This window comes from Heptranchias perlo, chromosome X (assembly GCF_035084215.1).
Source record: "Heptranchias perlo isolate sHepPer1 chromosome X, sHepPer1.hap1, whole genome shotgun sequence".
Taxonomy (NCBI): domain Eukaryota; kingdom Metazoa; phylum Chordata; class Chondrichthyes; order Hexanchiformes; family Hexanchidae; genus Heptranchias; species Heptranchias perlo.
The window spans coordinates 20788371-20811249 of NC_090370.1; the positions used below are offsets into that span (position 1 = coordinate 20788371).

Consider the following 22879-nt stretch of genomic DNA (forward strand, 5'->3'; position numbering starts at 1 on the left):
CCATAACTGGACATTAAATAAGAAAGTGGCAAATATTTATTTCATAAAGAGATAAAATGTCACGGGCAGTTTTGTGGTCAGAAGTCGTGATTGCGTGACATTGATTGGTTGAATGTTGGACTGAAGTTTACATTCACATTTTTATTCGGTAATTCCCGTTGGGCGGATGACAGACAGTCATTTCATTCTGTGGAGCGATGACTTGTTCCAGTGGAATGGTCATTCTGTTCCGTTTAGTGTTTCTCAGCATCACCCAGGACGCGCTCTTCCTCGCCACCAAAGCCATGGTGAGTGGTGCTGGTCTGGGCCCAGTATCACGGGGAAAGGAGTCAGGGGCGGATTAATCACCAAACCTTAATTCCCAAAATTGATAATTTTGTAATAAAACAAAGAAGTTCGAAAACACAGTTCTCAAACCCATCAACATCCGACAATAAAACCAACATGTGTGAGTCCGTCGTCTGCAACAGGAAGTTCGAGTAATGACGGACAAACTTCTGTCATGTGGACCAGGCCTGAACCGTCCACTAAGAAGAAAACCAAATCGTAGACGAGGCAGTACAGTGAGGCTTTTTTGAAATGTGGTTTCATCAATTGTGCAAATGCAAACCATGATCCAAAGCCCCGGTGTTTTATTTGTAGCGAGGTGCTTGTTAACGAGAGTTTAAAACCGTCAAAATTAAAAAGACATTTTGAAACAAAACATGGGGATCTCGTTGATCACCCGCTTGAATATTTTCAAAGGAAGCAACGGGGATTAAAGTTATCAGCACAAGTTCTTAATCGGTCAACTGCTCTGAATGATAAGGCACAACTGGCGTCATATTTGGTCGCAAACCGTGTGGGAAAAGAGAAAATGGCCCTTACAGTTGCCGAAAAACTTATTTTTCCAGCATCTCTGGATATTGTGCGTACAATCTTCGACGAGAAGCCGACTGAAAAATTGAGAAGCATTTCTCGCAGTTATATGTCTCGGCGAATATGTTCTATTGCTGAGCATTTAGAATCCAAGCTTACAGTCAGCCGGGGATTTTACTATCCAACTTCACGATAGTGCTGATATTTCAAATTGTACAACCCTGTGAGTTTATGTGAGATAGGTCGGAAGGTTGGCTGTATTGTCTAACTTTACCAACAAATACAGGAGCACAATATTCGAATCACTGCATGACTGTGTAGATGGAAAATACAAATTGGACTGGGCTAATTGCAAAGGAATTCCAAGTGATGGAGCAGCAAATATGACAGGTAGAAATAGTGGAATTATGAGAAGAATATCTGAGGCAGCTGATCATGATGTTTGGAATCACTGTTTCATTCACCACGAAGCTTTGCCGTCCAAGTGTATTCTCCCTGATCTTATGGCAATACTGAAGGAAGTAGTGAAAATTGTTAATTTTTTTAAATTAAGCACACTGAACTGCAGGCTTTTTGAAGTGTTATGCTCAGAAATCAGGAGCTGAGCTTACTCATTTACTGTTTCACATTGAAGTATGATGGCTGTCACGGGGCAGAGTGCTTAGATCTGTGTTCGACCTCAGGAAGAGATTCACATTTTTTCCTGGTAGAGAAAGAGTCTAATATGACAAATTTGTTTTACGATGGCAGTTGGTTAATGAAGTTGTCATACCTGGCTGACATGTTCTCAATTTTAAACGAACTAAATTTGAAGTTACAAGGAAGAGGCAGTGATTTGTTTCGACCTTGTGAACAGATACAAGCATTCAAAAAGTCATTAGAACTGTGGCAAGCCCGACTGAAAATTAATCACCCGAGCTATTCCATGTTCCCAACACTGTTACAACACATTGAGGAGAACAGCATCAAAGAAGAAAAAGGAAATGAAATGAAATGTTTCATACCTTTTTAAAAAAAAAGGTAATGCAATAATCATGGGCGATTTTATATTTCATATAGATTGGACAAATCAAATTGGCAAAAATAACCTTGAAGAGGAGTTCATAGAGTGTATTAGGGAATATTTCTTCGACCAATACGTCGGGGAACCAACCAGGGAACAGGCCATCTTGGATTTGGTAATGGGTAACGAAACAGGATTAATTACTGATCTCAAAGTGAAGGATCCCTTGGGAAGCTGTGATCATAACATGATAGAATTTCACATCCAGTTTGACAACGAGAATCTTGGGATTGAAACTACTGTATAAAAGTTAAATAAGGGCAATTATAAAGGAATGAGGGCGGAATTGGCTAAAGTGGATTGGTAAACAGATTAGATGGTATGATGATGGATAAGTAGTGGCAAACATTTAAAAATATATTTTATGACTCGCAACAAAAATGTATCCCTGTGAGGAGGAAAGACCCCACAAAAAGGGTGAACCAACCATGGCTAACTAAGGAAGTCAAGGATGGTATCAGGTTAAAAGAAAAAGCATACAGCATGGCAAAGATTACTGGTAAGCCTGAAGATTGGGCACTGTTTCACATCCGGCCAACCTGTAACATGCAATATTAATGCACACTGGACCTCATCTGGTCAATGAGAAACATTTAATAATAATGAACAATTGACATTGGGCCACATTTGGTCCATCTGAAACATTTACTAATAATTCACATTGGAGACTTGCGCATAACTGGCCTCAGTGAAACATTTAGTAATAATGCACGCTGGTCACTGGGGCATATCTGTTCAACGTAAACATTTAATAATAATGCACATTGAACACTGGGTCTGATATGGAAAACCTATAACATTTAATAATAATGCACACTGGGCACTGGGTTACATCTTGTCAATGTGAAACATTTAATAATAATGCACAGTGGACAATGGGCCATATCTGGTCAATGAGAAACGTTTATTAATAATCTGCACTTGACTCTGGGCTACATCTGGACAATCTGATGCAATCTGGAGCCTGGGGCATATATCGCCATTGTAATACACTTAATAATAATGCACACTCGACACTGGGGTACAACGGGTCAATGTGAAACATGTAATTCTAATGTACACTGGAAATTGGGTCACATCTGGCCAATTTGAAACATTTAATAACAGTGCACACGGGACTCTCAACCACATCTGGTCAATGAGAAACATGTAATAATAACGCACACTGGCCGCTCGGTCACATCTGGTCACTGTCAATCATTTAACAACAATGTACAATGTACACTAGCCCACATCTGGTCAACGTGAAACATTCATTAATAATGCAGATTGGACACTGCCACATCTCGTCAACGTGTAACATTTAATAATAATGCACACTGGACCCTGGACCACATCTGGTCAATGAGATACATTTATTAATAATGATACACATTGGACACTGCAATGTCAATATGAAGCATTTAGTAATAATGCACATTAAACACTGGGCCAACTATGGTCAATGTGAAACATCGAATCTTAATGCACACCGGACACTGCATCACATCGTGTAACATTTAATAATGCACACTGGATACTGGGTCACATCTGAACAATGTGAAGCACTTAGGAGTAATGCACACTGGACAATGGGGCACATCATCGCAGACACGGACCAGCTTTCAGATGTAAGCTGACAAAACCACCGCCTCTCTTGATCCTTCCAGGTCTTTGTTTTATCAGACCGACATCGTGTTTCAGATGAGCCACAATTTCCTCTGGTTACAATTGGAGAGTCTTTGGTCCCACAACTTCCACATCATTGCCACTGATTCCAACCCCATGCCTGGCTTTCGTCTGAGGCTGATCCTGACTGTTGATAACTGCGAAGCTTCTGACCCCATACCCGCTCCATACCAAAGACCGCCTACTTCTACATCCGTAACGTCCCACCTGCCGAGCCCATCTGCAACTAAAACCCTCAGCCATGGGTTTGAAACGTCTCTGGCCTTTGTTCTCCTCTCCGGCCTCTCCACAAACTTCAGCTCATCCAAAACTCTGCTGTCCGTATCCTATCCCGCACTAAGTCCCTCACCAATCACCCAAGTCCTCATTGACCTGCAATGGCTTCCTGTCTCCTCAGCCTGCAGTTTAATTTTTCTTTCTTGTATAAGAACACAAGTAATAGGAGCAGGAAGAGGCCATGAAGCCCCTCGAGCTGCTCCCGTATTCAATAAGATCATGGCTTATCGTCGTCCTTACCCTCCCTATCTCTGTAATCTCCTGTTCCACAGCCCTTCCCTCTGCTCCTCCGCCTTTGGCCGCTGTTTGACCAATGTTTACTTTAGCTGCCCTCTTCCTTTTTATATACTTGTGGAAGCTTTTACTGTCAGTTTTTATATTTCTTGCTAGTTTACTCTCATAATTTATTGTGTCTCTCTTTATTATTCTTTTAGTCATTCTATGCTGGTTTTTAAAGTTTTCCCAATCTTCGGGCTGACAGAGCTGAACTGCAACAAATTCGGCTGCAAACTTAGAGTTTCTGAAGAAAGCAGATGAATGGAAACATTGAATTGCGATGGCCGGGGATCAAACCCGGGTCAACTGCTTAGAAGGCAGCTATACTCACCACTATACCACCATCGCTGGAAATAATCATCAATAAAATAGTTTTTACCCATTAGATCCTGAACACACATTTTGTTCTTACTTTAAACTGGTTTCTGACGGATCCTTTCTCGCTCTGCTGCAGTTCCCGTTTCCGCCCAGTCGATGACGCCAAGCCCCAATCAATGGAAATTACACAACAGCCAGTAATTCTTCACCTGATATCGGACTGAAGAGATCGTCGATCCCTGCAATACTTGACCAGTGGAAATACACTTTGCCGCAACACATATCAGCCATCGAGTAAAGTTAAATAATTTCATGAAATCATTACTGAGACCTGACTACCAACTGGGCACAAATGTCAGCTTAATATTCAAGTCTATAAGATCTTTAGAAAGGACAGAGAAGCAGGGAAAGGAGGAGGAGTAGCAATATTGCTAAAGGACAATATTACAGCAGTTGAAAGATAGAATATCAGTGAGGGTGGGGGGGCAGTGTAAACACTTTGAGAGAGACCCATCAAAAGTGGCCCTCACTGCAATCCTCCAGAAGGTAGAAGGGCGAGCTCTGGAGGATTTCTTCATTCTTTGTGACAGTGTTTGTGAGATTGTGGAAATGTCTGGAAGAGGAAAATCCGGTGGTAAAACTCGGGCCAAGGCCAAGTCTCGCTCATCCCGGACCGGACTGCAGTTCCCTGTGGGCCGTGTTCACAGGTCCTGAGAAAGGGGAACTCTGCTGAATGTGTGGGTTCCGGAGCTCCGGTCTGTCAGGCTGCTGTGCTCAAGTATCTGACGGCTGAAATCCTCGAACTGGTCGGTAATGCGGCCCGCGACAACAAGAAGACCCGCATCATTCCCAGACACCTGCAACTAGCCGTCCGCAACGACGAGGAGCTCAACAAACTGCTGGGAGGGGTGACCATCGCTCAGGGCGGGGTGCTGCCTAATATCCAGGCCGTGCTGCTCCCGAAGAAAAGCGCTGGGAGCATCAAGAACAAGTGAAGCGGCCAAGATTTAATCTAATAACAGGGCAAGGACACGAACAAACTTATTAAATCATTTGAGGAAGGAACAGAAAGACAAGGTTCATGTAGTAGATGTGATAGATTTGGATTTTCCGAAGGCCTTCGATAATGTACCACATTGTAGACTCATGGCTGAGTTCAGAGCACGTGGAGTCAGTGGACAGGTGGTGGAATGGATCGGAAGCTGGCGACAAAACAGAAAACCGAGAATAGAGGTCCAGGGTCGGTACTCAGATTGGCAAAAGTTGGGAAGTGGAATTCCACAGGGATCGGTGCTGGGACCACTGTTTTTCACAATTTACAATAATGATTTGGATTCCGGAATCGGATGTACAATTTCAAAATTTGCCGATGACATCAAATTGGGGGATGTCTTTAATACAAAGGAAGAATGTGTCAAAATTCAAGAGGACATTAATAAACTTGCAGAATGAAGAATAAGGAGATCACATACTGTTTGGATAATAAGAGTCTAAACGGGATAGAGGAGCAAAGGGATCTCGTGGTGCAGATGAACAAATTACTGAAAGTAGCGACGCTGGTGATAAAAAGGCAAATCAAACACTGGGATTAATTTCTGGAGGGATAGAATTGAAAAGCTAAGAAGTTATGTTAAACTAGTATGGGATCTTGGTGAGACCACATTTGGAATAATGCGAACATTTCTGGTCACCATATTACAGACATAGGGGCATTGGAGAAGATGCAAAAAAAGATTCACAAGGATGATACCAGAAATGAGAGGATATTCTTATCAGGAAAGGCTGAGCAGACTGGGTCTCGTTTCATTAGAAAAGACAAGGCTGATTTTCATTAATGATAGGGTTTCTTAGGATAGCTGAGGCCAATAGCATAGATGCATTTAAGGGGAAGATAGATCAGCACATGAGGGCGAAAGGAATGGAAGGATATGCCGATAGGGTTAGATGAAGTAAGGAAGGAGGAGGCGCGTGAGCAGGATAAACGCCGGCATCAGACCAATTGGGCCGAATGGCCTGTTTCTGTGCCGTAGTTTCGATGTAACTCGATGTAAAGGCTCTTTTCAGAGCCACCCACGGTATCTGTGAAAGGGCTGATTACTGTCTGAAGGGAGACGCTGATATCATGCTACCAGTGCTGCTTTGAGCTGCTTTTGTCTCGGTGTGGACGAGATGAGGTATTAATGGGACTGGATTCGGGGCACCGACCACAGTCCGGTACTTTAAACGGTAACTTCTGGACCCCATGCTGGTCTCGTAAAGCATCACCAGAACTGCTCGACTAACCTTTCTACATCTGCGGGATTCAGCGCTTCACTCCGTTTCTGTTCTATTTTGTTGGATTATTTACATAACGCATCAAACTCACTGGGGAATCACTGAAATGTAACTCTGTACAGAAACAAATAACAGTGAACGGCCTGGTGCCCAGGAGATCAGAAATATTACTCGCCTTTCGCCTTGTTGACTAGTAAACCGTGTTTCGAGTCCACCGACCCGCGTTGGTTCCATATGGGGATCATGTCCAGCACTGGAGAGAGAGACAGAGCCTGTCAGTCTTACACTTCCTATCAGTGTGTTCATATCACGCTCAATATCTGTATCCAACCTTCATATCGAGCATCAGAGAGTGAGAGAGAAAGGAAGACAAATACGGTGACAGAGCGAGCGGAGAGGCACAGTGCCACAGTATCAGTTCCAGACTGACCTGTGAGCTTGCGTTTTATCCAGAAAATCCCGTTGGAGAGACAGAAGATGCATTCTTATCTCTCACTGATATACCAAAGACGGACACACTATTAATCTCACACTCAGGGACAGTGCAGAGAGTGACAAAAACAATGTGGGCCGAATTTAACCCTCTCTTGCCTGTTGCACTATATTCGGTTTTGCAGACCAGTTCCGTTCGCTATTACTCTCAGTGTCCGTGAGTTTCACTCTGATTACATTAATCTGGGACTGTTGCAGTCTGATGTTAATCCCACACGGTCCCAGCAAATACACCGACTCCCATTTTTCTCCCATGTTTCTCCAGGATTGGTTTGAGAAATCCTGCCTTCAGTTTCGGAGTCACACGTTACTTAATTAGTAAAGGGGCCAAGAATGAACAGAACCCATTGGCTCATTTCAAAACGTCCCACTTTATCTGTGAAAGCCCCTTTACCATCAAAATATACCGAGAGAAACAGCAGGGATGGAAACATCGAGTTGAATAGTTGGAGATTGTGAAGTCAGTCTGGATTCCAGCGTTCGGCACTGGTGGAATCCCATCTGTTTCCCATTCTGCTGCCTGTTCCTGCACTGCCTGTGGACCCCATTCCCTCTGACCTTTCCCCCACTTCCTTTGCTCAGACTCTGAAAAATTCCAATTGGGGAAAGTTTCCATCGATTTTTGTGTTGGGAATTAAACCAGATATCTGCGCATGCGTGATTCAGCCCCGGCCCCAGCGCTGCTTGCTGGTGAGCAGAAGAGCGCATGCGCGCTCCCCTCCCCCAGCTCGGCCTGTGGGCGACATTCCCTCAGTGAGCGGAAGAAGATGGTTAAAAACAGCCGGGAATGGAGAGATCACGGCCCCCGGGGGAAGGGAGCAAAGAGCAGCCTCGTTACAGCAGCTCATCGCTCCGGGACCGTGTCCGCAGATGGGCTCAGAGATCGGCATTGAGTCCGGGGGCTGTTTGTAAGAGGCGGAGTGGATCAGGAACTGGTCCCGGAACATGGAGTGAGCGGGGGAAGGGAGAGGTCATTCTCGGGCTGTGTGTGTGCAGGGTGTGTCCAGAGTGAGGGAGAGAGAATGGGAAGAACCTGCTATTAAAACCATTGCTGCTTTCTCTCCCCAAACCAGGAGTGAATGGTGCTGGTTTAGTTCCAGTCTCACTGTGTTTATTGTTATTGGACAGTGAACAGTGGAAACAGATGTGGGGAGTGAAACAAAGAGCATCAATTGCAGGCACCAGGTGAGAAGTGTGAAGGACACATTTTGAACAGCGGCTGTTTGCTTTCAGTTGAACGGTTAGTCCCATGGGAGAGGGGATTAGAAACCTGACCTGTACAAAGGTCCCTGCCCCATCGGGTGGTCCCATTCATGCATCAGTGCAGGGGTTGGGTTGTGTCTGGATGTTACTAAATTATTTTAAAACCGCCCAACACACCTGGTGTACAGAAGCTGAGAGCTGCAGTACTGCAGTGGAGTTAGACACTGACACTCTTTGTATCACTGGAAATCATTTGTGAACATTAAAAATAATTATTAACAGAGATATTAAACTGATCACTTTTGCATTTTCTACCTCACTTGTTCGTGAGTTACAAGAGATACGTTTCTTTCTACAGGCAAATATTTGAAGGATCCAGAATGAATGTGAAGTTTCCTCCACCCGAGGCAAAGGAACAGTGCAGCCAGCTCCTTCTCACACACAGTAGGTATATTATCACTCACAGAGCACAGAGACACAGACAGTAATCAGGTCCACAGTCTCAGACAGCAGAAGCGGTCAGTCCCACACTGATCCCAGGTTCCAGAGACACATTTTCAATCCAACAGTCAAACAGAGCAGGTGAGGCAGACGCTGTTTCCATTTCCCCCGAACTCAGTCCTGCTGACAGGAAGATACAAAAATCCCAGTACAAAGTCACGCTTTCAGGATGTCAATTTCACAAAAGGGCAACATTAGCCATGGATTAAATACCAGATACCCCGAGATTATCATAGAAGTTACAACATGGAAACAGGCCCTTCGGCCCAACATGTCCATGTCGCCCAGTTTATACCACTAAGCTAGACCCAATTGCCTGCACTTGGCCCATATCCCTCTATACCCATCTTACCCATGTAACTGTCCAAATGCTTTTTAAAAGACAAAATTGTACCCGCCTCTACTACTGCCTCTGGCAGCTCGTTCCAGACAATCACCACCCTTTGAGTGAAAAAATTGCCCCTCTGGACCCTTTTTTATCTCTCCCCTCTCACCTTAAATCTATGTCCCCTCGTTATAGACTCCCCTACCTTTGGGAAAAGATTTTGACTATCTACCTTATCTATGCCCCTCATTATTTTATGGACTTCTATAAGATCACCCCTAGAACTCCGACTCTCCAGGGAAAAAAGTCTCAGTCTATCCAACCTCTCCCGATAAGTCAAACCATCAAGTCCCGGTAGCATCCCAGTAAATCTTTTCTGCACTCTTTCTAGTTTAATAATATCCTTTCTATAATAGGGTGACCAGAACTGTACACAGTATTCCAAGTGTGGCCTTACTAATGTCTTGTACAACTTCAACAAGACATCCCAACTCCTGTATTCAATGTTCTGACCAATGAAACCAAGCATGCTGAATGCCTTCTTCACCACCCCATCCACCTGTGACTCCACTTTCAAGGAGCTATGAACCTGTACTCCTAGATCTCTTTGTTCTATAACTCTCCCCAACGCCCGACCATTAACGGAGTAGGTCCTGGCCTGATTCGATCTACCAAAATGCATCACCTCACATTTATCTAAATTAAACTCTATCTGCCTTTCATCGGCCCACTGGCCCAATTTATCAAGATCCCGTTGCAATCCTAGATAACCTTCTTCACTGTCCACAATGCCACCAATCTTGGTGTCATCTGCAAACTTACTAACCATGCCTCCTAAATTCTCATCCAAATCATTAATATACATAACAAATAACAGCGGACGCAGCACCGATCCCTGAGGCACACCGCTGGTCACAGGCCTCCAGTTTGAAAAACAACCCTCCACAACCACCCTCTGTCTTCTGTCGCCAAGCCAATTTTTTTATCCAATTGGCTACCTCACCTTGGATCCCGTGAAATTTAACTTTATATAACAACCGACCAAATTGAATACCAGCCCAGAACTCTCACAAACACGTGAGTTTAATTAATGCAGTATCCATTTGAATAGCGTATCAAGAGATACAAATTGCAAGTCAAAACTCATGTACAGTATCAGATTGAGAAATGCTGTGACAGTGTAACCTGAGAAACAAATTAGATACCAGTTTATAATATACTCATAGTATGAGATTTAAAGATACAGTATCAATTCTATTAGCACAGACTGAGATACACATTACACATGAGTCCAAAAATATTCTCAAATAAAATTTAGAGATGCAGTATCAATTCCTTTCGTGCAGACAGATCTACACATTATAGACCAATTCCAAAATGTCACCATATCATTTTGAAAGATACATTATCATTCACAATATTACTCACAGAGATACAGGTTTAATAGTAGTTCAAAAAGCACACAAATTATCAGATTAAAAGCTCCAGCATCAAATTCAAAAGTGTGTCCATATTTACCAATTAAATAATGAGAAAAACTATTTAAGCATTAAGGTACTAATCCTACAATATTGAACATGATAATGTAATCTGAGAGAATAACTATGTACAGATACAGAATGAATCTCTCACACAGATACAGTACAGAGACACACAGACACAGAATGAATCCCACACTCACATACAGTACGAGAGACAGACAGACACAGAGTAAGTACCACACTCAAATATGGTACCAGACATGATAGATACAGAATGAATCCCACACAGGCATACAGCACCAAGGACTGACAGGTACTGAGTTCATCCCACAATCTCATAAAGCACTAGGGACTGAGAGGTAAAGTATGAATCCCACACTCACACACTGTACCAGAGACTGACAGATACAGAATGAATCCCACACTCACACACAGCACCAGAGAGAGACAAATACAGAATGAATCCCACACTCACACACAGCACCAGAGACAGACAAATACAGAATGAATCCCACACTCACAAACAGTACCAGAGACTGACAGATACAGAATGAATCCCACACTCACTCACATCACCAGCGACAGACAGATACAGAATGAATCCCACACTCACAAACAGTACCAGAGACTGAGAGATACAGAATGAATCCCACGCTCACACACAGCACCAGAGACAGACAGATACAGAATGAATCCCACGCTCACACACAGCACCAGAGACTGACAGATACTGAATGAATCCCACACTCACACACAGTACCTGAGAATGGCAGATACTGAATGAATCCCATACTAACATACATTATGAGAAACTGCATATAAGGATGTAATTCAACACCCACACACAGTACTAGAGAATGTATATACTGAATGAATCCCACAGTTAAATTGAGTACCAGGGAGTGACAGATGCAGCATGAATCCCACACTCACACGCAGTACCAAGAGACTGAGAGATACAAAGTGAATCTCATAGTCACCTACATTAGTGCAGGCTGAGTTACAAATTACGTACCAGAGCAAAAATCTCATTGTGTCAGATTGAAAGATACAGTATCAAATCCACTAGTGCAGACTGAGCTACATATTAGATATATTGGTAAATACTCAGAGTATTATACTGAAATAAACAGTATCAATACCATTGATACAGACTGAGCTACACATTACATACTCGTTCAAAAACCTCAAATGTTCAGACTGGAAGATACTGAATTAAAGAATGAATCCCACACTGAGATAAAGTACCAGAGACTGACAGACACAGAATGAATCCCACACTCACACACAGTATCAGAGACTGACAGATACAGAATGAATCCATCACTGATATATAGTACCCCTGAGACTGAGAGATGCAGAATATACCCCATGCTCACAGCCAGTACCAGAGACTGACAGATATAGAATGAATCCTACACTCACATACAGTACCAGGAACAGAATGAATCTCACTCATGCACAGTACCAGAGTCTGACAGTTGTAGAATGAATCTCACACTCACACACAGCACCAGAGACAGACAGATACAGAATGAATCCCACACTCACACACAGCATCAGAGACTGACAGATACAGAATGAATCCCACACTCACACACAGTTCCAGAGTCTGACAGTTGTAGAATGAATCTCACACTCACGCAAAGTACCAGAGTCTGACAGATACAGAATGAATCTCACACTCGCATTACTGCGGACTGAGCTACACATTACATACCAGTCCAAAAATCTCATAGGGTCAGATTGAAAGATACAGTATCAATTCCATTGGTGCAGACTGAGCTACATATTCGATATATTGGTAAATACTCGTGTTATACTGAAATAAACATTATCAATACCATTGGTACAGACTGAGCTACACATTGCATACGAGTCCAAAAATCAAATAGATGATCAGACTGGAAGATATCGTTTAAATTCTATTAGCTTAACATTATATAACAGTCCAACAATCTCATACACTTTTAGACTGAAAGATACCGTATCGATTCTATTCGTGCAGACTGAGCCACACATTATAGAGCAGTCCAACAATCTCATACAATATCAGACTCAAAGATACAATATCGATTCCATTAGCACAGACTGAGCTATATGTTACTCACCAGTCCAAATATCTCATACAGTGTTAGACTCAGATGCAGAATTAATCCCATTATTGCAGTTTGAACGACACATTATATACCAGTCCAGTAATTTCAACGTGAACAGATTGAAAGGTACATTATCATTCACAATAGAGTTCAGAGATTAAGATGTAACACTGAGCCAAAACTCACACATGGTGCTTGATTAAAGAAAATCGAAAAGTGTATCTATATTAACAAATCAAATACTCGACGAAGAAATGTATCTACTTTGAAGTGGTAAAGATACAGTTTCAAATACGATACTGTAAACTGAAATAAGAACCCAAAATGAATCCAGACTTGCACATTGTCTCAGAGACTGAATTACAGAATGAATCCCTCACTGAGATAAAGTAGCAGAGAATGGCAGATACAGAATGTATCCCCCCCACACACAGACAGTACCAGAGACTGACAGATACAGAATTATTCCCAAACTCACATAAAGCACTTGAGACTGACAGATACAGAACGAATCCATCACTTATATATAGTACCTGAGAGTGACAGATGCAGAATATACCCCATGCTCACACTCAGCACCAGAGACTGACAGATACAGAAAGAATCCCAAACTCACGCACAGTACCAGAGACAGACAGATACACAATAAACCCCACTCTCATATACAGTACCTGAGACTGACCTCTAATGGACGTAAGCGAGAACTGTAAAAGAGCGGATCAAATTCACATTATCTGTCGTGGTGAGAGAAACAGGACAATGTGCATTTTGAGGAAAGTTTCTGTCTGTAACTTTTACTCTCGAATTTTTGCACTTTTTGACAGTGAAAAATGAAGACAATTTATTCATAATAAAGTTTTTGTTCCACTCGTTCAATAGTTGTGAATTTGCCACATTGCGCAGCATTTCTCTCTGATTTCTCAGGACACGATTTACATTGTTCCTCTATCCCATTTAGACTGTAATTTTTCAAGCAGTATGTGGCCTCCTTATTCCCTCCAGCGAAATGCAGCACCGCAAACCTTTCGATATTGAAATTCACTGGCCATTTACACAGCCGTTCTGCAAGTTTATTTTGCCGCTGTCTTCCTCAGTGTTGACAATACCTCCTAAATCAATTACAAGAATTTAACACTGCGTTACAACTAATGTTTGGTCTAACAAAATGTACTTGCAGCTCGCCTCCATTCCCAATTTTTCTAAATCCCAATCGTGCAATATAATGTGAAGAATTAGTTTCTGCTCTGTCCCTCTCTCATCTTCAAACTTCACTGTCCCGGGGTTTGGGGACATCTACTGGCCGGAAGCAGAACTGGTCGGAACAAATTGCTGAAACCGGACAATGTGCAGTGTGAGCGTGTTTATGATTGGTGGCAGGTACTAAATCTGATTTTTTAAACCTGCCCATTAACCTGTAGTGTTTGTTTCTGAAAAGTAAACAGAGCCGGACAGTAAGGATATGGGGAGTGAAACAAAGAGCATCTATGGCAGTCATCAGGTGAGAAGGTTGAAGGACACATTTTAAACAGCGTCTGTTTTGTTTCAGTTCAATGGTTTGTCCCAAGGGAGTGGGAAACAGAAATCTGATATGATCAAAGGTCCCCGCCCCATCGGGTAGTCCCATTCATGGATCAGTGCAGGGGTTGGGTTGTGTCTGGATGTCACTAAATTGTTGTAAAACTGCCCAACACACCTGGTGTGCAGAAGCTGAGAGCTGCAGTACTGCAGTGGAGTCAGACACTGACACTGTTTGTATCGCTGGTTTTCATTTGTGGTTAATGCAATGATTATTAACGGAGAGATTCAATTGATCACTTTTGTATTTTCTATTTCACCTGTTCTTGAATTACAAGAGAATCTTTTTCTTCCGACAGTCAAATCCTTGAAGGACCCAGAATCAGTGTGATGTTTACTCCACCCGAGGCACAAGGAGCAGTCAGTGCAGCCAGCTCCTTCTCACACACAGTAAGTACATTATCACTCACAGAGCACAGAGACACAGACAGGTCATCAGTCCCACAGTCTCAGACAGCAGAAATAGTCAGTCCCACACTGATCCCAATCCAACAGTGAAACAGAGCAGGAGAGACAGATGTAATTTCCATTTCACAACGATTCATTACAGCTGACCGGCAGATAAATAATTTCCAGTCTAAAATCACACCCAGTATCAGATTGAAAGGCACTCTGTCAATCTCACATTAGTTCAGCCTTAGCTACAAATTAAATACCAGATAGAATTGACACATTGGACTGATTGATAGGTACAGAATGAATCACAATCATGCACCCCAAGATTCAAATTAAATACCAGCCCACAACTCACACTCATTATAAGTTTAAAGATGCAGTATTCATGCCACTATTGTACACTGAGATACAAATTAGATACCAGTTCAGATGTTACCCATATTTGACTCACATATATGTCCAAAAACCTCATAGTGTCAGAATGAAATGTACAGTTTCAATTCATTCACTGCAGACTGAGGTACACATTAGATACCAGTCCAAAATTCTCATACAGTATAAGACTGAAAGACAAAGTATCAACCCCAATTGTGCAGACTGAGCAACACATCACATACCAGTCCAAAAATCACAGTGCCAAGTTGAATGATACAGTATAACTTCCATAAGTGCAGATTGAGCTACACATTATATACAAGACCAATATTCACATGAATTATTGTACTGGAAGATACAGTATCATTCCCATTCGTGCAGACTGAGGTACACATTAGTTACCTGTTCAAAAATCACATTGTGTCAAACTGAAAGTACAGTATCAATTCCTTTACTGCATACAGACGTTCACATCAGATACCTGTCCAAAAATCGGGTACAATATCAGACTGAAAGATATGGTATCGATGTGATTAGTACAGACTGACCTACATGTTACATACCAGTATAGAAATCTCACACAGTATCAGACTGTAAGATACAGTATCAATCCCATTAGTGCAGACTGAGGTATACATTAGATACCAGTCCAAAAGTCACATTCAGTAACAAATTGAAAGATACAGTATCAATTCCATTAGTGCAGACTGAACTACACCTTACTGTGTAATATATTTAGGCTGGTTTGTATCAGATTGAAAGGTACAGTATAAATTCCATTAGTGCAGACTGAGCTACACATTATATACCGTCCAAAAATCTGATACTTTATCAAACTGAAACATACAGCATGAATCCTATTAATGTAGGCTAAGCTACACATTACAAACGAGACCAAAAATCTCTTGCAGTGTCTGACTGAAAGTTGGAATGTCAATTCCATTCGTGCAGACTGAACCACACATTACACACCAGTCCAAAAATCTCATACAGTGTCAGACTGAAAGAAAGAGTGTCAATTCCATGAGTACAGAGTGAGCTGCACCTTACACACGAGTCCAAATATCTCATACCGTATCAGATTGAAAGAAAGAGTGTCAATTCCATTAGTACTGACTGAGCGACACCATAAATACCAGTCCAATAATTTCACAGTAAAAGACTGAAGTGTACATTATCTTCACAGAGATTAAGATATAATCCGACAAAAAAACTCCCACACGTTGTTTGATTGAAACAAAATCCAAAAGTGTATCCATATTTACAAATTAATGCTACACAAAAGATTTGCATAAATTAGTGAATTAAAGATACAGTTTCAAGCACCATACTGCAGCCTGAAATAAGAATACAGAACGAATCCAGACTTGCACTTTGCCCAGAGACTGAGGTACAGAATGAATCCTACACTGAGATAAAATACCACAGATTGACAGATACAGAATGAATCCCACACTCACACACATTCCCACAGATTGACAGAGACAGAATGAATCCCACACTTACAAATAGCACCAGAGATTGACAGATACCGAATGAATATCACACTCACACACAGTACCAGAGACTGACAGATACAGAATGAATCCCACACTCACACACAGTACCAGAGACTAACAGATACAGAATGAATCCCACACTCACAGACTGAACTGGCGACTGACGGATACAGAATTAATCCCACACTCACACACAGTACCACAAACTGACAGACAGAGAATTAATCTCACACTCACATACAATCTGACATCTACTGGCCATAAGTGAGAACTGTAACAGAGCGGAAGAAATTCACATTATCTGTCGTTGTTTCAGATTCAGGACAATGTGCAATGTGAGGAAATAGTTTCTCTCTGTAACTTCTACTCTCAGATTTTTTCATGTTTTTCAGTGAAAAATGAGACAATTGATTCATAATAAAGTTTTTGTTTTGCTCATTCGAAAGTTGCCCCATTATATTTCACTCTCCATTGCACAATATTTCTGTCTGATTTCTCAGGACACGATTTATATTAATTCAAATAAACCGAACTGAAGCACAAATAAAAACTGAGCGCAAATCTGGAAGGTTCAACGGCGACCGTCAAAAGTGAAAGGGACAAAATACAGAAAAAATTAAAACCGAAAATGCTGGAAAGACTCAGCAGGTCCGGCAGCACCTGTGGAGAAGGGAGGCTCGGGTTAACGGTTCAGGACGATGACCCTTCAATAGATCAGAAAGGTTAATCCGATATAATTTAAATAAGGAAAAGGAATCATCAGAGGAAAAACTTCCGAAAATCAATTAATTTCACTGAATCCGAGCAATTGTGTCTCGTATCCACCGTACAGATCAGGGCAAATAATAATACAAAGGAACAGAGTTAAATTCAACATTATGCGGGAAATAAATGAATTTTAAAAGTATTTTTAATATAAATTAAACCCGTTTGTGTTTTGGAAACACTGTCCCTCTGAACATCATCAAATTCAGTTCCAGTCTTGGTGTTTCTGAATTCAGCGTGCTGGGATTCAAAACTGTTGGAATTAACTGCTTGGAAGGCAGCTGTACTCACCATTCTAGCGCCTTATTTCACCAGGAGGGAGAAGTGGAGTGTTTCTGTGGAGTTTCGGACTGAATTGCTCCCTTTGGGTTTCTGGCACTTTAATCATAGACAATAAATAGTTCCCAAACATCAGTCCCTGAACAGACACAACAAGCTGGTGGAATTTCTCATTCATAGAGGATGGCAAAAACGAATAGGAAGAGGCTCGGAAGAAGTCACAAAACAATTCGGGAAGCAAACAGGAGCCAGGAAATCAAATTATCAAGGAATATAAAAAGAAATAGTAAATTATTCCACTGACACAAAAATAACAAAAGGAAAATCAGAATTGATTGAGTGCCACTAAGTGATGCACAAGATAAACTCACAGGTAACGTCAGCGAAATGGCAGAAATGTTGAATTGTTACTTTGCCTCAGTATTTACCCGGGAGATTAACAGGGTGAATGTATTAGAGGAAGAGGTCAATAAAGATATCAAGGCATTTATGTTCGAAAGTGTGGTTAAACTCCTGGTCCAGATAGATTGCATCTGTGCATATTAAATGAAGCAAGGGAAGAGATAGCAGAGGCATTGTTACATGCATCGGAAAAAATCATCAAAAAAGGAATAGTGCCAGAGGACTGGATGACAGCTAATTTGATTCTTATATTTTAAAACAGGATGTAGAACAAGTCTAGGGAACATAAGACCAGTTCACTTAAGGTCGGTGGTCGGATTGATCATGGAATCCTTTACCCAATGAAGCAACAGAAAAACATCTAGAAACCGAAAATATAACAAAGAATACTCAGCACAGATTTCAGAAAAGGAAAGCTTAACAGTTTGGCCAAAGGTTTGACAGTTTAAATTACAGTTCGACAGAACTTACCTGCTTTACAATTCTATTCCTCTGGAAATAAACCTCTGTGTTTGCTTTTTTATGGCCTTATCATCCTGTGCTGCTACTTTTAATCATTTATCAATCTGTACCCCGAAATCCCTTTGTTCTTCCACCCCATTTAGACTCTTAATTTCCAAGCAGTATGTGGCCTCCTTATTTCTCCGAGCAAAATGCACCACCTCACACCTTTTTATATGGAAATTCAATGGCCATTTCGACCGCCTTTCAGCAAGCTTATAAAAGTCTTCATGTATTTTGTTGCATTCTTCCTCAGTATCGGCTATAACCCCGAAATTAATTACAAGCATTTAATACAGCATTACAACTAATGATTTGTCTGACAAAATGTTCTCCATTCCCAGTTTTTCTAAATCCCACTCGTGCAATATAATGTGAAGAATTAGTTTCTGTTCTGTCCCTCTCTCATCTGCAAACTTCACTGTCCCGGGGTTTGGGGACATCTACTGGCCGGAAGCAGAACTGCAACAGTTCGGAACAAATTGCTGAAACCGGACAATGTGCAGTGTGAGCGTGTTTGTGATTGGTGGCAGATACTAAATCTGATTGGTTTCTTCAGATATCCAATCAGAGAATGAAAATAATAGACGACGTTGCATCACTCCCAATGACCCAATCACAATCATTGCCTTCACCCATCCCTCATTACCATAGGGCTGTGGGGCTGCCGATTTAATCCGAGCTCGGAGCGGATTTGGGTCATTTCTGGGTCTGAAATTGAGTTTGAAAATGCCTGAGGACAAGAAAGCAGCTCCCAAGAAGGGCGCCAAGAAAACCTTGAATAAAGCACCGGGCAAGGGCGGCAAGAAGCGGAGAAAGTCGAGGAAGGAGAGTTACTCCATCTACATCTACAAAGTGATGAGGCAGGTTCACCCCGACACCGGCATCTCCTCCAAGGCCATGGGCATCATGAACTCCTTTGTGAACGATATTTTCGAGCGCATCGCAGGTGAGGCTTCCCGCCTGGCCCATTACAACAAGCGGGCGACCATCAGCTCCCGGGAGATCCAGACCGCCGTGCGCCTGCTGCTGCCCGGGGAACTGGCCAAGCACGCCGTGTCAGAAGGGACAAAGGCAGTGACCAAATACACCAGCTCCAAGTAAAACTCCACAATGAACTGAAAAATTTTTAAACACAAAGGCTCTTTTAAGAGCCACCCACAGTCTCTCTGAAGACGCTGTACCGACACCTCTGTATGGAATCATTTTACTGTAGATAATTTGACACTAACGTTCTCTCTAACGGCAATTGATACCAGCTCAAATGCTAAATTTAAATCAGATAGATAGCTTTTTGGCAACGAAAGGTATGAAGGGATATGGGCCAATGGCAGGTGTATGGAGTTAGATCACAGATCAGCCATGATCTTATCAAATGGCGGAGCAGGAAAGAGGGGCTGAATGGCCGACTCCCTGTTCCTATGTTCTTGTGCTTTTGAAATTTCTCTTGAAATCTGTAAGATTCTCTCAATCACTGCCCGGTATAATCAGTGGATCGCTTTTTTAATCAGTCCCAATAACTAAAAACGTGTCCTTGATCCTCTCATTCCCGCTCATATTCCGCCCCTTCCCCCGCATCTGCCCCATCAGAGCCGTTTTAAGGCGGTGGATTACACTTCAGTCATTTCTTTCTCCTTGTCACCTTTGTTTGCTCATTATTCGGGAATATCACTTTCAGAACCGCAATCCTTTGTGAAGCAGCAATCCCGAAAGGGTGTTCACACCGAGGACAGAACAGTCTAAAGACTCTGTCACTGTTCGACTTCTTGCACCAGGAGTCTCGGCTGCGGTTTCGATCGCGCTGCAGCTCCTGTGAACAGGGATCAATCCACAATCTGTGGTTTGTTACTTTTACAAAGATTGAGCTGGAATCTGTCCCGTTACAAAATGGGGCTTTATTCCCGCCCGATTGAAAGCGAAAGGTGAATGAAGGCGGATTTTAACCGGATTGTAAAAGATTCTAGAAGTTGTGACGGGAAATGTGGAATAACAGAGTAAAAGGAGAGAGATTTTTAAATCTTTGTCTTTACGCGACATTATTTACTAAATCCGCTTCTTGTGTTGGAAATATATTGGCGGGCTTTTCAAATTTCATCAACTGTTCAGTTCGGTGTTTTCCGCCCTTTTCTCATTGCCGGCTATTGATTGGTGAATAAAGCAGCTCTCTGATTGGTTCAACGAACAGCCCAATGAGATTGCGAACAGTTGGACCAATCACAAGTGCCCCCACTGTATTCCTCCAGAAGGTATAAAAAGGGCGAGTTCGGGAGGATTTCTTCATTCTTTGTGAAAGTGTTTCTGAGATTGTGGAAATGTCTGGAAGAGGAAAAACCGGCGGTAAAGCTCGGGCCAAGGCCAAGTCTCGCTCATCCCGGGCCGGACTGCAGTTCCCTGTGGGCCGTGTTCACAGGCACCTGCGAAAGGGGAACTACGCTGAACGTGTGGGTGCCGGAGCCCCGGTCTATCTGGCTGCTGTGCTCGAGTATCTGACGGCTGAAATCCTCGAGTTGGCTGGCAACGCGGCCCGGGACAACAAGAAGACCCGCATCATCCCCAGACACCTGCAACTCGCCATCCGCAACGACGAGGAGCTCAACAAGCTCCTGGGACGGGTGACCATCGCTCAGGGCGGGGTGCTGCCTAATATTCAGGCCGTGCTGCTGCCGAAGAAAACCAGCAATGTGAGCACCAAGAGCAAGTAAAGCGGCCAAGATTTAATCTGATAACCCAAAGGCTCTTTTAAGAGCCACCCACTGTATCTTTGAAAGGGCTGGTTACTGACTGAAGAGAGTCAGGGATCAATTTAATAAGGACTTGATTCCGATTCGAGAACTAACATGAACTTTTTCATCACAAATGATCCAGATCGGTCTGTTGAAGTACTCGCTTCCGGACAGCAGATGTCGCCAACCTCCAATAGATTGATATTTGCAGTTTGTGTGGTGAATGAGACAAAATATCAAAATTGTCATTAAACTGGGCGGGTGGGATACAGAAATACCAGGGACGTTTGATCATCGGCGTCAAGAGGCATTCTGTTGTGTTCCACACAATATTATTTACAGTCTTATCCTCCGACAACACTTGCTCGGTCTGTATTATTTTACCCAGATTTGTATAGCAGAAGCTGACTGATGTGTTGATTATTGTGTCAGCGATTACTGAATCAGTGAATGACATTTGTCTGTTATTGGATGTGAGCGAGGGAATTATTCTGTTCCTGTGTCAGTTACGACTTCTTGCCGCCGTTGGCTGGTGCTTTACTGAAGGATTTCTTGGTGCCTTTCTTGGGAGCTGTTTTCTTGTCCTCAGGCATGTTCAAACTCAATTTCTGACCCAGAAATGACCCAAATCCGCTCCGAGCTCGGATGAAATAGGAAGCCCCACAGCCCTATGCTAATGAGGGATGGGTGAAGGCAATGATTGTGATTGGACGGATGGGAGTGATGCCACCTGACATCGAAAATATGAGTAAGAGTCGGCCATTCCGGCCTTCGGGTCTGCTCTGCCATTCAAAATGATCATGGCTGATCGTCGAACTCAGTACCCTGTTCCCGCTTTTTCCCCATATAAAAACATAGGAACAGGAGTAGGCCATTCAGCCCCTCCTGCCTGCTCTGCCATTTGATAAGATCATGGCTGATCTGTGTTCTAACTCCATGTACTCGCCTTTGGCCCATATCCCTTAATACCTTTGGTTGCCAAAAAGCTATCCATCTCAGATTTAAATTTAGCAATTGAGCTAGTATCAATTGCCGTTTGCGGAAGAGAGTTCCAAACTTTTACCACCCTTTGTGTGGAGAAATGTTTTCTAATCTCGCTCCTGAAAGGTCTGGCTCTAATATCCCTTGATCCCTTTAGCAGTATGAAATATATCTATCTCATTCTTGAACACATCTAATGACTTGGCCTCCACTGCCTTCTGTGGTAGAGAATTCCACAGGTTCACCACACTCTGAGTGAAGAATTTTCTCCTCATCTCGGTTCCAAATTGCATACTCCGTATCCTGAGACTCTGACCCCTGGTTCTGGACTCCCCAGCCATCGGGAACATCCTCCCTGCATTTGGTCTGTCTAGTCCTGTTAGAATTTGATATGTTTTGAAGAGATCACCTCTCATTCTTTTAACTCGAGTGAATACTGGCCGAGTCGACCCAATCTCTCCTCATACGTCAGTTCTGCCATCCCAGGAATCAGTCTGGTAAACCTTCGTTGCACTCCCTCCATGGCAAGGACATCCTTCCTCAGATAAG

The 22879-nt window shown here is 42.6% G+C and overlaps 1 long non-coding RNA gene, 1 other non-coding gene and 1 pseudogene across 3 annotated transcripts; 2 read left to right on the top strand and 1 right to left on the bottom strand.

Annotated features, from left to right (window-relative positions):
• Positions 1-4417: 4417 nt before the first annotated feature.
• Positions 4418-4489, bottom strand: trnar-ucu (transfer RNA arginine (anticodon UCU)). Its single transcript has one exon. It is a non-coding gene; the product is annotated as a tRNA-Arg (tRNA).
• A 579-nt stretch (positions 4490-5068) lies between these two features.
• LOC137307012 (uncharacterized) lies at positions 5069-21574 on the top strand (annotated as a pseudogene).
• Positions 7999-18650, top strand: LOC137307013 (uncharacterized). 2 transcript variants are annotated; one of them, XR_010958987.1, is made up of 4 exons: positions 7999-8410; positions 8787-8872; positions 14709-14799; positions 18388-18650. It is a non-coding gene; the product is annotated as an uncharacterized lncRNA (long non-coding RNA). The 2 variants fall into 2 exon arrangements; XR_010958988.1 differs by lacking the exon at positions 18388-18650 and adding an exon at positions 17180-18373.
• Positions 21575-22879: the final 1305 nt, after the last annotated feature.